Source organism: Emydura macquarii, unplaced genomic scaffold (assembly GCF_026122565.2).
Source record: "Emydura macquarii macquarii isolate MOO-44397 ecotype Brisbane River unplaced genomic scaffold, CSIRO-AGI_Emac_v2 contig_2863, whole genome shotgun sequence".
In the NCBI taxonomy this organism is placed as follows: domain Eukaryota; kingdom Metazoa; phylum Chordata; order Testudines; family Chelidae; genus Emydura; species Emydura macquarii.
The window spans coordinates 3802488-3814682 of record NW_027133000.1 but is presented as its reverse complement, the minus strand read 5'-3'; the positions used below and the strand labels follow the sequence as shown (position 1 = coordinate 3814682).

The window sequence follows — 12195 nt, the reverse complement described above, 5'->3', positions numbered from 1 at the left end:
CCTAAAAGCAGCAGCTGTGACTGATGCATTCATCCAATGGCTGGGAGGACAATAAGCCTCTGAAACAGCATTGTTGCTTGGTAACCACCTGCTAAGGAGTGCAAAAGTGTAACGCACTAAGTGCCCTCGAGGCTGAGGACATCGCATCTCATAGACAAATGGGTGCCTCACAGTTGGCCTGAGGATCAGCAGTGCTGAACATGGATCTCTCCCTCATGGCAGCCACAATGTCATGTGCTGGGCCAGCTGGCTGCACCACTTCTATATCATGGTTCTTGTCTGATCGAGCAAGGACAGTTATCTTAGTTCTAAAAACAATAATGTTGTTCTGCCATGCACAGCTGTATAATACTGAAGGAAATAAATTCACTGCAATCTATTTTTTTTAATATACAAATGAGCAAGGAAAAACCTGGCATCCTCCATACTGCAACCTAGAAGGATACCATGATACAAGAAGTCTTTTATTTACCAAAACATTCGTATTTGGATACAACTATCGTTGCAATTTTCAAACCCAGAGATTCTGAGATTTTGTCATACGTTTATATTCCAAGTATACTTTTGGATTTCAATGTATCAAGTTATGGGTCAAAGATGTGGTGTTTAGCTGCAGATCATAATTCTGATAGTCTAGTTATTGTTGGAAAGCAATCAAAACTAGGGTTTGTGTTCAGATCAAACAGTGCTATAGTCTACTGAGCTGCTCTCAGGAGACTTCCAATAGTGGATATCTTGAATGACTGAAACCTTGCAAGATCAGTTGTTTTCACTAGCTTTCTGCCATCTGGGCCTGAAATCTGATGAGAACCAAATTTCATCTCTATCTGAATCAGAATTGAAAAATAGATTCCTTCCACTTTTGTATTTAGATCTGGAACCAGACTGTGGCTTTGGGTTCAGATCTAAAGGTTGAAATTTTGTTCTCTCTCTCTCTGTCTGTCACACACAGTCACGCAATTTCAAACGATAAATATTTTATCAATTAACAACCTACACAAAGGGCAGAAAAAAAGAGGTGACAAGGATTACAACCTGGCACTATCAAAATTATAAAATTATTTGATGTTGCAGAACATTTGTATTGAGTTCAGGACTATACTTGTTGGCTCAAAACACAGAAGCAAAATCCAAACATAGAGAAACATAATAGAAAATACTTTTGAATATTTGCCATAGTGTGTAATATACTGAACAGTCTGCGGGAGATTCACACCTTTTTTATTTGACAACTAGATCTGTGCACATATGTTCTGTGCACCACTTTGAAAACTGGCCATATAATATTATTCTGGTGGTTTTACTATGTCTGAGTAGAGCTAATAGCTATTATAGCACAGATATGCATTCATTTATATAAATGTTCTTCTAATGCTTCCTCTCCCTCTTATGCAGCATCCTGGGTGCCAGATGGCTGCCCCCCATATACCAGAGGTGGCGGCATCTCAGCAATGGTTTGTTTGTGATCCTTCAGATTGAAAGGTGATACAGAAATGCTAACTGTTATCTCTGAGAGCTATGCATTTTATTTATTATTGTCTTATCTATGCGATACAGGAGAGACTAACCTTCAGGGATCCTGGTCAATCAGCCCATTCTGCTTGCCAGAGAAGTGGGGAGGGAGGAGAAGACCTGTTTTCACCCTCCCCCATCTTCTTGGGAGCATCTTTGCCTATGGGAGGACACTGATGGAGCACTCCTTGTGCTCCAAGACGCATAAGGAATGCAGTTGAGAGAATCTTGTCCAGGCTGCCCATGAGAGCTGCCCAGGCTTGCTCTCCCACTGAGCCCCACACATCTGCTTAAGGGTCAGCTACAATGTGGTTCTGTATAATGTACTGATAAACCTAAACCAATCATAACTATCCTACATCTTCAGTTATGCATGAAAACCTGGCTGTATGATTAAACGTGTTTAAGACAATAGCAGCTGAGGGAGCAAATCATAGTGCAAACACTAGCTTAGCCAAGAGCAAACATTCAAAAAGCATGAGTCAGCCTCCCCCCTCCCCCCAATGTGAAATTGACTTATAAATCACACAAGTCTAAAAAATAATACATTGACTCTTTTTTTTTTTTAATTTAGCTTCTGGTTTTTGAGCCTGTACGGGTTTTCAAACTTTTCTCTGATATCTAGAAACCTTTTTTTTTGGTTTTGTTTTGTTTTTGTTTTAAAAAGGAAGCTGAGTGTCTCATGTAATTGCCTGACTCCAGAGTGTGGGGCTTTCAGAAAAACATCAAATCTTGTGAAACTCATTCTAAGCACTGTAAGAGTTGGCAACTCCGCCCGCACAAAGAAGGAGCATCACAACACATGATTCTGTATTCAATTTTGAACCTACAAACTGCTGGCTATGTAGCCATGCCGAGCAAGTGATGGAAAGAAAGGGAGCAGCATGTAACACCATCATCATTTGAAAAGCGAGTAAGATAGCAGAACTATTACACCATCAGACTACCTTTACAAAGCAGGGATGGAGAGGGCAGATGATGTGACTGGTTTATTCATTCCTTGTGTATTATTCTCCTAAGGTGGCATGGCCTGGCCAAATCCCTCCTGTTTTGTGCAGCCCTCTAGAACCAGTATAAAAAAGATGAGTAAGAGTGAGCAATACCATGCTAACTTTCCCCTCCACATACGGAGCTATTATGGTGCCATTGTGTGAGTGAATTGTGGGGAGACTCTTCCTACTTGCATGTGTGACTGGTTTCATTCTGACAGTTGTATTTATCCAAACTTGTTTGATTTAGAGATCTGCTGGCCAATTATATGTTAGGCCTGGTCTACACACACAGTTGCGCTTCTTTAACTAATGGTGTTCTGTTGCACCAATGTAGTTAAACCAGTGCAACTTTGTGTGTGGACACCTTGCAATGCATTTGGAACCTTTGCCCCTGCTCAATTGATGTAAGACAAGCTAAACTGATATATGCCAGGTTTACACTGATATGGGTACTCAGCCACAAACTTGCACCAATTTAGTTTGTGTATAGACACATCTTCTGTAATGAGTTGGGGGCATTGTTTCCATGGTTAAGCCTTCTCAGAAGCAGGTAATATATCCCCTACAACATGTATACAATTCCTATTCCTTAGCTAATGTCTGCAATGACTGATATTTTCATCAGTCTTTTCCTGAGTGTGTGGTGCAGAGTGTAAATATATATTTCACACTCCTGTCTGAAGCTGCTCCTGACTTCTTCTTTTCTTGAGACAAGGAATCTTCTGTATGAGATAACTGTGCACTATTCAAGATTCATGCTGTGCTCTGAAGTGACATGCATTCACTGAGTGGTGGTGGTGGTGGCGGCAGCAGCTGCTTTAGATTGGTGGAGCCTTCCCACCAGTCACACACAGCCCTGCAAATCTGCAAAAAACTGCTTTATAGCCGTGGACCATGTTTGCGGATTGGATGCGGATACAAATTTTGTATCTGTGCAGGGCTCTACTGTAACACTCTGCATTTAACCCAGATCTTTGCCTCCACAGCATAGTTTGCGTCTGTCCTTATGATCTTTTGCCCAGGATGGGCAAGTTGTGAACAGTATTTTACATGTAGTGTCCCCTCACCCCACCCATATCATACAATCTTTATGTATCCCAAAACTAGTGATAATTGCCTCTATGCCTTAACATAATAATAAGATGGATCTCTCACACCAGAGCTGAGTGATATAGATAAGCATGATTACCTTACTGCATCAATGCCTTTCTTTTATGTGGACTGTCTGTGGTACTTCACCTACTGATTTCTGGTCACCCTGAAAATTCACCTAGTATCGATGGTACTCGAGTGCTTTTTATGTACACCTAGTTTTTGGTGTATCTTTTCACTATGTATACTTTTAAAAGCTAGGTGGGATGATATGGTCCTTGATTGCACCCTGTCCTGCTATAAAGTTTCCAGGTGGGATGATGTATTCTTCTTTAACTACTCCTTCCTTTCATTGTCTACTACCACTATTGCTACATCTTTGCTTAGCCGAGAAAGGTGGAGGTCCAATGGCCCTTTGTGGTTGCAGATTCAAATCGCAGGCACTTCTAATAAACAATAGTAGTTAACAAATGCCATAGAAAAGATGGAATAGTAATAATATAAATTAAATGCACATTGATAATGGTGTAAAGGCCAACATGTTATGTCTAACATATTGCCTAGGCAATTGTGAGCTGTGAAATGTTATAAACATCTTACAGAGACCAAGAGAGTAAAATTCAAGTACAATAGCTTGCAATTTCCTCAAAACTCTGAGGTAAGTGCTAAGATGTGCTGCATTCCGTGTGGGTTTTTTAAAACTATATCTGAAATATCTCCGGATCTATTTTTTTTTTTTTTTTAGTGAACTGCATTACAAGCAACCTTCTGCCCTTCTCCATCTTGATTATTTTGCTTCATTTTGTTAGTTTGTTACAGGAGAAAATCTTCAGCTTACAACTGAATTTGAAGTTATTTATTAAACAGCTCATTGTTAGATGATGGAAATATAACTCAGCCAGCAAACACAGCTAACAGCTCATTTGTGTATAGCAATTGTTTGTTATTTCTGATGTATGGAGTGCCATTCCTATGTAAACTGGCCCATTAAGTTTACAGGGAAAATTTCCTCTCCACCCACTGCAGTGCTGTGTGGCAGCTGGTTGACTCCCTTCACTCTAGAAGTGGCAACATATCAGTGGTACTGTACATAAACAAAGGCTGATCCTGCAACCATTTATTCTCAGGGTCTCATATTCAAAGAGAACCAACAATGAACTGTTTATCCTTGTGGGACTACTCAACACCACACCTGGTGCTTTGGGATCCTTTTGGGATTAGAGGTGTTATAGAAATGCAAGTTTATACTAAGACAATGCAAAGAAATAAATCCATCTTTGTTAGTTTTAAAACATTGAATGGTGTGAGACATATAAATGTCCCTTCAGAGGGGTGAGATATGGGAGAGGAAGCTTCTGTCTCTGAATGGAAACAAGTTGCTGAGGAAAAATAAGTGTTCTTAAGTTCACACTAAAAATAGAAAATAAAGTAAGGAAAAGCATCTCAGGCTTCTTTGAGAATAATCAATAAAAGGAGTGAGGGAAGGATTGTTGGAAGAGTGAGAAATGTGCACTATACGTATTTATAAAGATAGAGAAGTAAGACAAAATAGCTGTGAGGTGAGAAATGCTAAGGAAACAAAATGGGTAAGTAAAAAAAAAAAAAAAAAAAGGTGCTTAAGTGATTTATTCTCCCTGGATGCATACTCACAAATCTTATTAATATTAATGGTATTTAAATACATGGCTCAAGGGGACAAAACAGTGATCCTTATGTGTTTAAATGGGTTTTGCAAAACTCAGTTAAAACCCACAAATTGTAATTGTAAGAGTCTCATTAAGTTCTAGGTATCTGTATTCAGTACTAAGCAATTATGCTGTATTTTAAAGTTAATCATAGGGAAATGAAATTCAAGCAATAGCAACTAACGATATAAGGACAATTTGATTTCTTTTTAAATTAGCACAGTTCTTTAGGCAAAACAGTTTATACTGATTGCTCAATTTTGTAGCATGAGAAAATGTAGAAAATGATTTATTCAAAAACAAAAGGGCCAGATTCTCAGCTGGTGTCAATCATTGTAGCTCCATTGCTTTCAGTTGAGCAGCACTGATATATACCAGCTGAGAATATGACCTATATAGCTTTTTGTAGTAAGGAAAGATCAACTTACTCTGGCTGGTAACGGCAAGACCAGCTACAACGACAGTAAATAATTGCAGAGAAACCAGGTAATGCAGTAAAGTTCTGCCAATAATTTGTCAAGGGGCTCTCACAAAAATATTCCCTCTTAACATGTGATAAATTTCACATTAAGGAGGTGCATGTGCTTGGAGAAAGGAGGGACTGGAGAATCCATTTATTTACTATTTAAACACAAATGCTTTCTCATAGCTAGAGAACCAAAGAAACAGGATATACTATCTGGTAAACAAACTTGTATTAAGCTACACTTTGCAGAAAATGTTTGTATTCTTGGAAAGTGTACTGGGAAAGCGCCTCAACTACTGTAAATCAATGTAGGTCCATTGAAGTCTATGGAGCTAGGTTGACTTATGCTAGTTAAGGATCTGGCTCACTGAGTATCTTAATAGTACAGGAAAGCGTTACACTTGTGTAATTTGTAGGGGGCCTTGATGAGGGACCTCCTCCTCTTTTTCAGGGATGCCTCTTGCCTTGGAAACAATTGATACTATCTGACATTTGGTGCATCCTAAAAGGCAAAAAAAAAAAAAAAAAAAAAAAAGTCTGTTCAGAAGTATTTCTAAAAGCCTCAAGACTAAATCCATTCTGGCAGTGGTGATTTAGGCAGTACCCAGAGCAACAATAAATTTGTAGACTATAAATTCAGAAGGGACCACTAGGATCATCTAGTCTGACCTCCTGCACAATGCAGGCGACAGAACCTCACTTACCCAGTCCGGTAATAGACCCCTCACCTAAGACTGAGTTATTAAAGTCCTCAAATAATGATTTAAAGATTTCAAGGTACAGAGAATCCACCAGCAAGTGCCCCATGCTGCAGTGGAAGGCGAAAACCCCACAGGGCCTCTGCCAATCTGCTCTAAAAGAAAATTCCCTCCTGACCCCAAATAGGGTGATCAGCTAAACCCTGAGTCTGTGGGTAAGACTCACCAGCCAGACACCCAAGAAAGAATTCTCTGTAGTAACTCAGAGCCCATCCCATCAAACATCCCTTCACAGGCCATTGTGATAGAGCTAGGGAAATCACCTGCCCTTCCCTTCTGTTTGGATACAGAGCTTTAAGAAGGGTGTCACAGGAGCCACAAAGCATAATGCAAAGAGAAGTAAATAAGGACTCCAGGTGACTAATTTACAGAGGTTTTCACCTTTTGCATCTAGGGGCTCAATTCATTTTTATCTTCAAATCCAGTGCAAGTGACAGTTTGTCAGATTACACAGAAATATTTTCAAATGAATTCAAATCATCATGGTATAAATAGTGGTGACAGTAGGACTTCAGTAGTAAATCTACCTATTGGAATTGTACATACGCTTATCTGAATTTCTTTGTCAGTATATCTTTTTCAGATAAGACTCCAATGGAGAGGTAGCCTTCAGCTGAGATAACTAGTGGGATGTGCAACTGTCTTTCATAGGAAATAAAGAAGCAGCCTGTAACCTCTAGGTGTAGGTGGGCAGCTGCTGTGTGCCGATCATTGAGGAGTAAGCATTCCTCCATTGCTCACTGTAACCAAGAATCTGAAATTTTCATACCACTTAAGAAAGTCTTACATCACAGCTCTAGTTAATGTGGCAAAATGAATGGACCGTATTTTGTGTCAAGATACTTCAGGGGGTGCATCTTTCATAAATACTTGCCATTCTCTTATAAACTGACTGAGAAAAAGGCTTATGAGTTTCTTACAATATGTAATCATATACAGGCAAGCTCTAACTTCTAATAAGAAAAATCCAGTTTTATTTTAAGCATATGGGCTGGTAGTCCTGTGGGTAAACCACCTAAAAAATTAGTTCCAGAACAGACATATTAATGGAGACTCAAATAACTAAACCATATAGTACAGCTGATGAAATTTTGGCAGCAAAATCTTTAAGCATTGCCAAAAGAGTGGAATTCCCACCTTTATAGCCAAATTTTATTACTCCTTTAATGATGGATACCACCGGTATGTCTTAATCTTGGTTACTTTTAAGTATTTGTTACATTCTACAGATCAATGTGTCATTGCCTGTAGCCATAATACCTTGTGCTGTGATGCTGTCAAATTTCACAAATTAAATAATTATCAATCTAAAGTAGCACTCAGAACGCTTTTGTGGTGCTGTTCATTCCACAAGCAGATCCCTTTTTTCCCCCCCTTCTGAATCAATACACTGATTTGCTACCAGGGTCTTAGAGGGCACTGTAGGTGCCATCTCTTTCATGAGGCATAAGGCGGACATCCTAATTACTTAGTCATTAAAGATTCCATGGCATATTTTGCAAGTATAGGAGTGTTAACTCTGGTGTCCTAACAACATTCTGATTCAAACAGTTTATACTCTGCCTAATTTCACCTTGTGGTCTCAGTTGGAGAAAGTATTCTTCCCTTCCTTTCAAACCCGTTGTGTAGGATTGCTATGTGCTGTTACATATTTAACATATTGCACCCCAGCCTTGGCTGAATTTCATGGCTAAAGTGACCCCTGTGTAAGGTTTGTACATAATTTTATCATATAAATAGATTGTGTCACTGTCAGGGGATGGCCCTTTAAAGGAGTTAGGCTGTGACTGATTAGCTGCCTCCCAGCTAATGCTGTGGAGCTAAAGATCAGGTGATAATTGAAGATAATGTGATGCTCTTGAAAAACAGCAAATAGGTCAGCTTAGATGGAAAGATGCTGTTTTTCAAGTGGACCACATTATCTTCAATTATCATCTGACCTCTAGCTGAAGCCTTGAAGGAAAAAGGGCTGGAATTCTATAGCTGGAGAGGTGGGGTTTTTTTGTTGTGCGTGTGGTGGTTAGTTAACCCACTGCTTACAGTCAGTTACCCCAACCCATCTGCTGCTCAACCTAACCATCGTTAGCTGGGCATAATAGTCAATATTACTAGCAAAGATTTAAATATGCAGGTAGGCAAGGCATGTGGGGAAGACACAAACACTTGATTTAATCTTTGACTTATTCCTCCTCTACAAACTATAGAACTAATCTAAATCATAAGACAGGCTCTACAGAGAGAGTCTAAGGCAGGAATCGGAGGACTCGGTGTTGCTGAAAGATGCCAAAAAATGCTCTCAGGGTTGGTGGCCCAGGGGGTCAGGATGTTGTAGACAAAACACCGAGGCCCAAATTCCCAAGCAAATATGGGAATTGCATTATGCTTGTTCATATGAGCTCCTGGCTAGCCATAAACTCTTGAAGGGGCTAACTTTTCCTGACAGGCCTATTTTTCTCTACTGTGTTTTTGACAAAAAGAAAAAAAAACAAATTCCTAACCAGGAATATTTCAGAGCAGCACAGGTCTTTGCTAAACCTTCCGCTACTTCAGAGTGAATTGATTCAGGAGAAGTTACTGGTCATAATGTTCCTTTTAGCTCTATAACTTCTCTTTTTAGGGCTAGGGGAAAATATTAGTGTCTCAAAATTTTACTACTAATAACGACTGAGTTTATATCCTACTGAACTCTAATAATTTAAAAAAAATTAGAGTAAGCCCAGAGAATTTCAAATAGGTGTGGTTATTGCATCTTTATACATAAAAATACATTGATAAGAACAGTTGCTTGATAATGAGATCACCTTTCTATGCAGAACTATTTCTTGAATTTGTCAGTGCTGAAGAGCAACATATGGGGGTGCTCTCACAGTGGCATCTTGGTGCTGAGGGAAGAGGCTGTTCTGCCGCCACTTGCCTTCGAAATTGGACCCTGAACAAAGGCAAAAACAGACTGCCTTCCTCTAACAATTTCCTAGGTACTAAGGCCTAAATCATCAAACGTACTTCAGTGTTGCTCTGCTCTGTCCTGGAATACCTCATTCTAGGCACCTTGCTGTTGCCAGTAATCCTGCTTTTTTTCTGAGGGTTCCTTTCCTCAAAATTGGAAAAACATGTAGGTTGTAAGCAGAAGCAGGGAATGAACAGAGTTCGGGGGCGGGGGGTGATTTGGGGTAGAAATTAAAATACATCACAGTAACTTAGAAAACATTTGCCATCCTCTAACTGCTTAGAGAATTTTGGTAAAACGCTGATGCCTGAGCAAGGGACTGTTTAACAATACAGTGAACAACAACATTCTCTTTGCCAAATGTGGTTAAACTGGGGGGTGGAGCCTTTTCTGTTCAGACCTCAGTGAAATGTGAGGATTTAGAACTGATTGGAAAAATAAAATTTTGCAAAGCTAACAAAATCCACTAACATCTTCCGACTGCAGATTTAGTAATATATCATAAAGGCTTAGGAGGCCAAAGGAATCACTAAAGGTTGCAACAAGGGAAGTTTTAAATGATTGAGATTGAAGGAGCTGGACATCTTGATAAGGATGTTCCTCCTTCTTCTTAGAAAGTTGGTTAAAGGAAAAAGAATACATAATCCTACACAGAGTTATGGAGGTAACTCTCTAGAAATGAGATAAAGTTGGTAGTATTAGTGGGAAAATACTTAATTCCAAATCATCTACTAGGTCTCAGTTGCCTTGTTTTCAATTAGAGCAGACACACTACACCTTGACAAATGGTAAAACTCCCAATCTACTTGGTTCTCTCACTCTTTTCAAATCCCTTCCAATAACCTTTCAGTTCTTCCTCACCCATTACTATTTCCATAAATATTTCTATTTAATAAAACAATCTATTTATTTCTATTTAATAAAACAATCAAATTCTACTCTCTTCGCTTGGTTTTTCCCTATTCTAACTCATTCTTCCCATGGTGGAGGAGCATCAGCCTTTTATCTTCCGAGTTGATGTATTTTTTTACAGATGAGGGGCACACACTGTGCTCTGTAAAGGAGAGTGCATTCATTCATTCATTCTTCTTTGTTACTCTAAAACAAAATTTTAGCCATGGTATATAGATGCTGCTTGTGTAAAGAAACACTTGACACTGATCCAACAGCAAAATCGACAACCAAGAAGCTCCCAATAAAACTGTGGGATCAATAAGACTCTGTTATGTGCTTTTTGCCACATGCCATCTTCTGCTCCTCATCTATATGTTTTCTGTATACGTCCTGATCTTTCAAACACTTTAACACGTTTTAACTTTACTCCTTAATTTGGATGGGGCTGCTCATATGTAAAGAGTGTAAGTGCTTTCAGCATTGAGTCTTTAGATTATACACTGTTCGGGGCAGGGACCTTATTCTCATATTTTTCTGCAGAAGCCTTTGCATGCCAATGGTACAGTATATGTAAATAAAAAATAATATATCAGAGCACCAAGGGACACTAACTGTCCTGAAGTCATAGCTAGCCTCTTTCAGTCCAAGGTTCTCAAATCTCATAGACTTGAAGATCAGACGGGATCATTGTGATCATCTAGTCTAACCTCCTGCACATTGCAGGCCCCGGAACCTCACACACTCACTCCTGAAATAGACCCCTAACCTCTGAGTGAGTTACTGAAGTCCTCATATCATGGTTTAAAGAATTCAAGTTACAGAGAATTCTCCATTTATACTAGTTTAAACCTGCACGTGACCCAGACCCCACACTACAGGGAAGGTGAAAAATCCCCAGGGTCTCTGCCAAATTGACCTGGGGGAAAATTCATTCCCAACCCCAAATATGGTGATCAGTTAGATCCTAAGGAGGTGGGCAAGACACATCAGGTAGATCCCTGAGATACAGATATCAGTAGTAACTCATCTCTCCCCATCTACTGTCCTGTCTCCAGCCACTGGGAATTTTTGCTACTGGCATTCGTCAAAGGGCCACGTGTCCTCGTAGGCAGTCCTATCATACCATACCTCCATAAACTGATCAAGCTCAGTCTTGAAGCCACTTTGGTTTTTTGCCCACACAGCTCCCCTTGGAAGGCTGTTCCAGAACTTTACTTTTCTGATGGTTAGAAACCTTTGCCTAATTTTGAGCCTAAAGTTGTTGAGGGCCAGTTTATATCCATTTGTTCTTGTGTCCACAATGGTGCTTAACTTAAATCCTCTCCCTCCCTGGTATTTATCTCTCTGATTTATTTATAAACCGCAACAATACCTCCCCCCTCAGCCTTTTTTTGGTTAAGCTAAAGCCAAGCTCTTTGGGTCTTCTCTCATAAGGCAAGTTTTCCATTCCTCGGATCATCCTAGTAACCCTTCTCTGCACCTGTTCCAGTTTGAATTCATCTTTTTTAAACATGGGATACCAGAACTGCATACAATATTCCAGATGAGGTCTCACCAATGCCTTGTATAATGGTATTAACGCTTCCCTGTCTCTACTGGAAATACCTCGCCTGATGCATCCTAGGACTGCATTAGCCTTTTTCACAGCCTCATCACAGTGACGGCTCAAAGTCATCCTGTGATCAACCAATACAGCAGGTCTTTCTTCTTCTTTATTGCTGCCAAGTGATAAGTCTCCAGCTTATAGCAAAAATTTTTATTAGTCCTCAAATGCATGATCTTGCACTTTGCACTATTAAATTTCATCTAATTTCTACTACTCCAGTTTACAAGGTCATCCAGATCTTCT

General features: G+C 39.6%; 1 long non-coding RNA gene across 3 annotated transcripts in view; it reads left to right on the top strand.

The window, feature by feature from the left end:
* Positions 1–9446, top strand: part of LOC137166502 (uncharacterized) — a 53511-nt gene extending 44065 nt beyond the window's left edge. Inside the window, exons 3-4 of one of the 3 annotated variants that reach the window (XR_010923716.1) lie at positions 1396–1482; positions 9341–9446. This is a non-coding gene — a long non-coding RNA (uncharacterized lncRNA). Of the gene's footprint in view, positions 1–1395; positions 1483–1557; positions 1984–4341; positions 5227–9340 lie in introns of those variants that run through there. The other 2 variants (XR_010923717.1, XR_010923718.1) reach the window with 2 other exon arrangements.
* The last annotated feature ends 2749 nt before the right edge of the window (positions 9447–12195 follow it).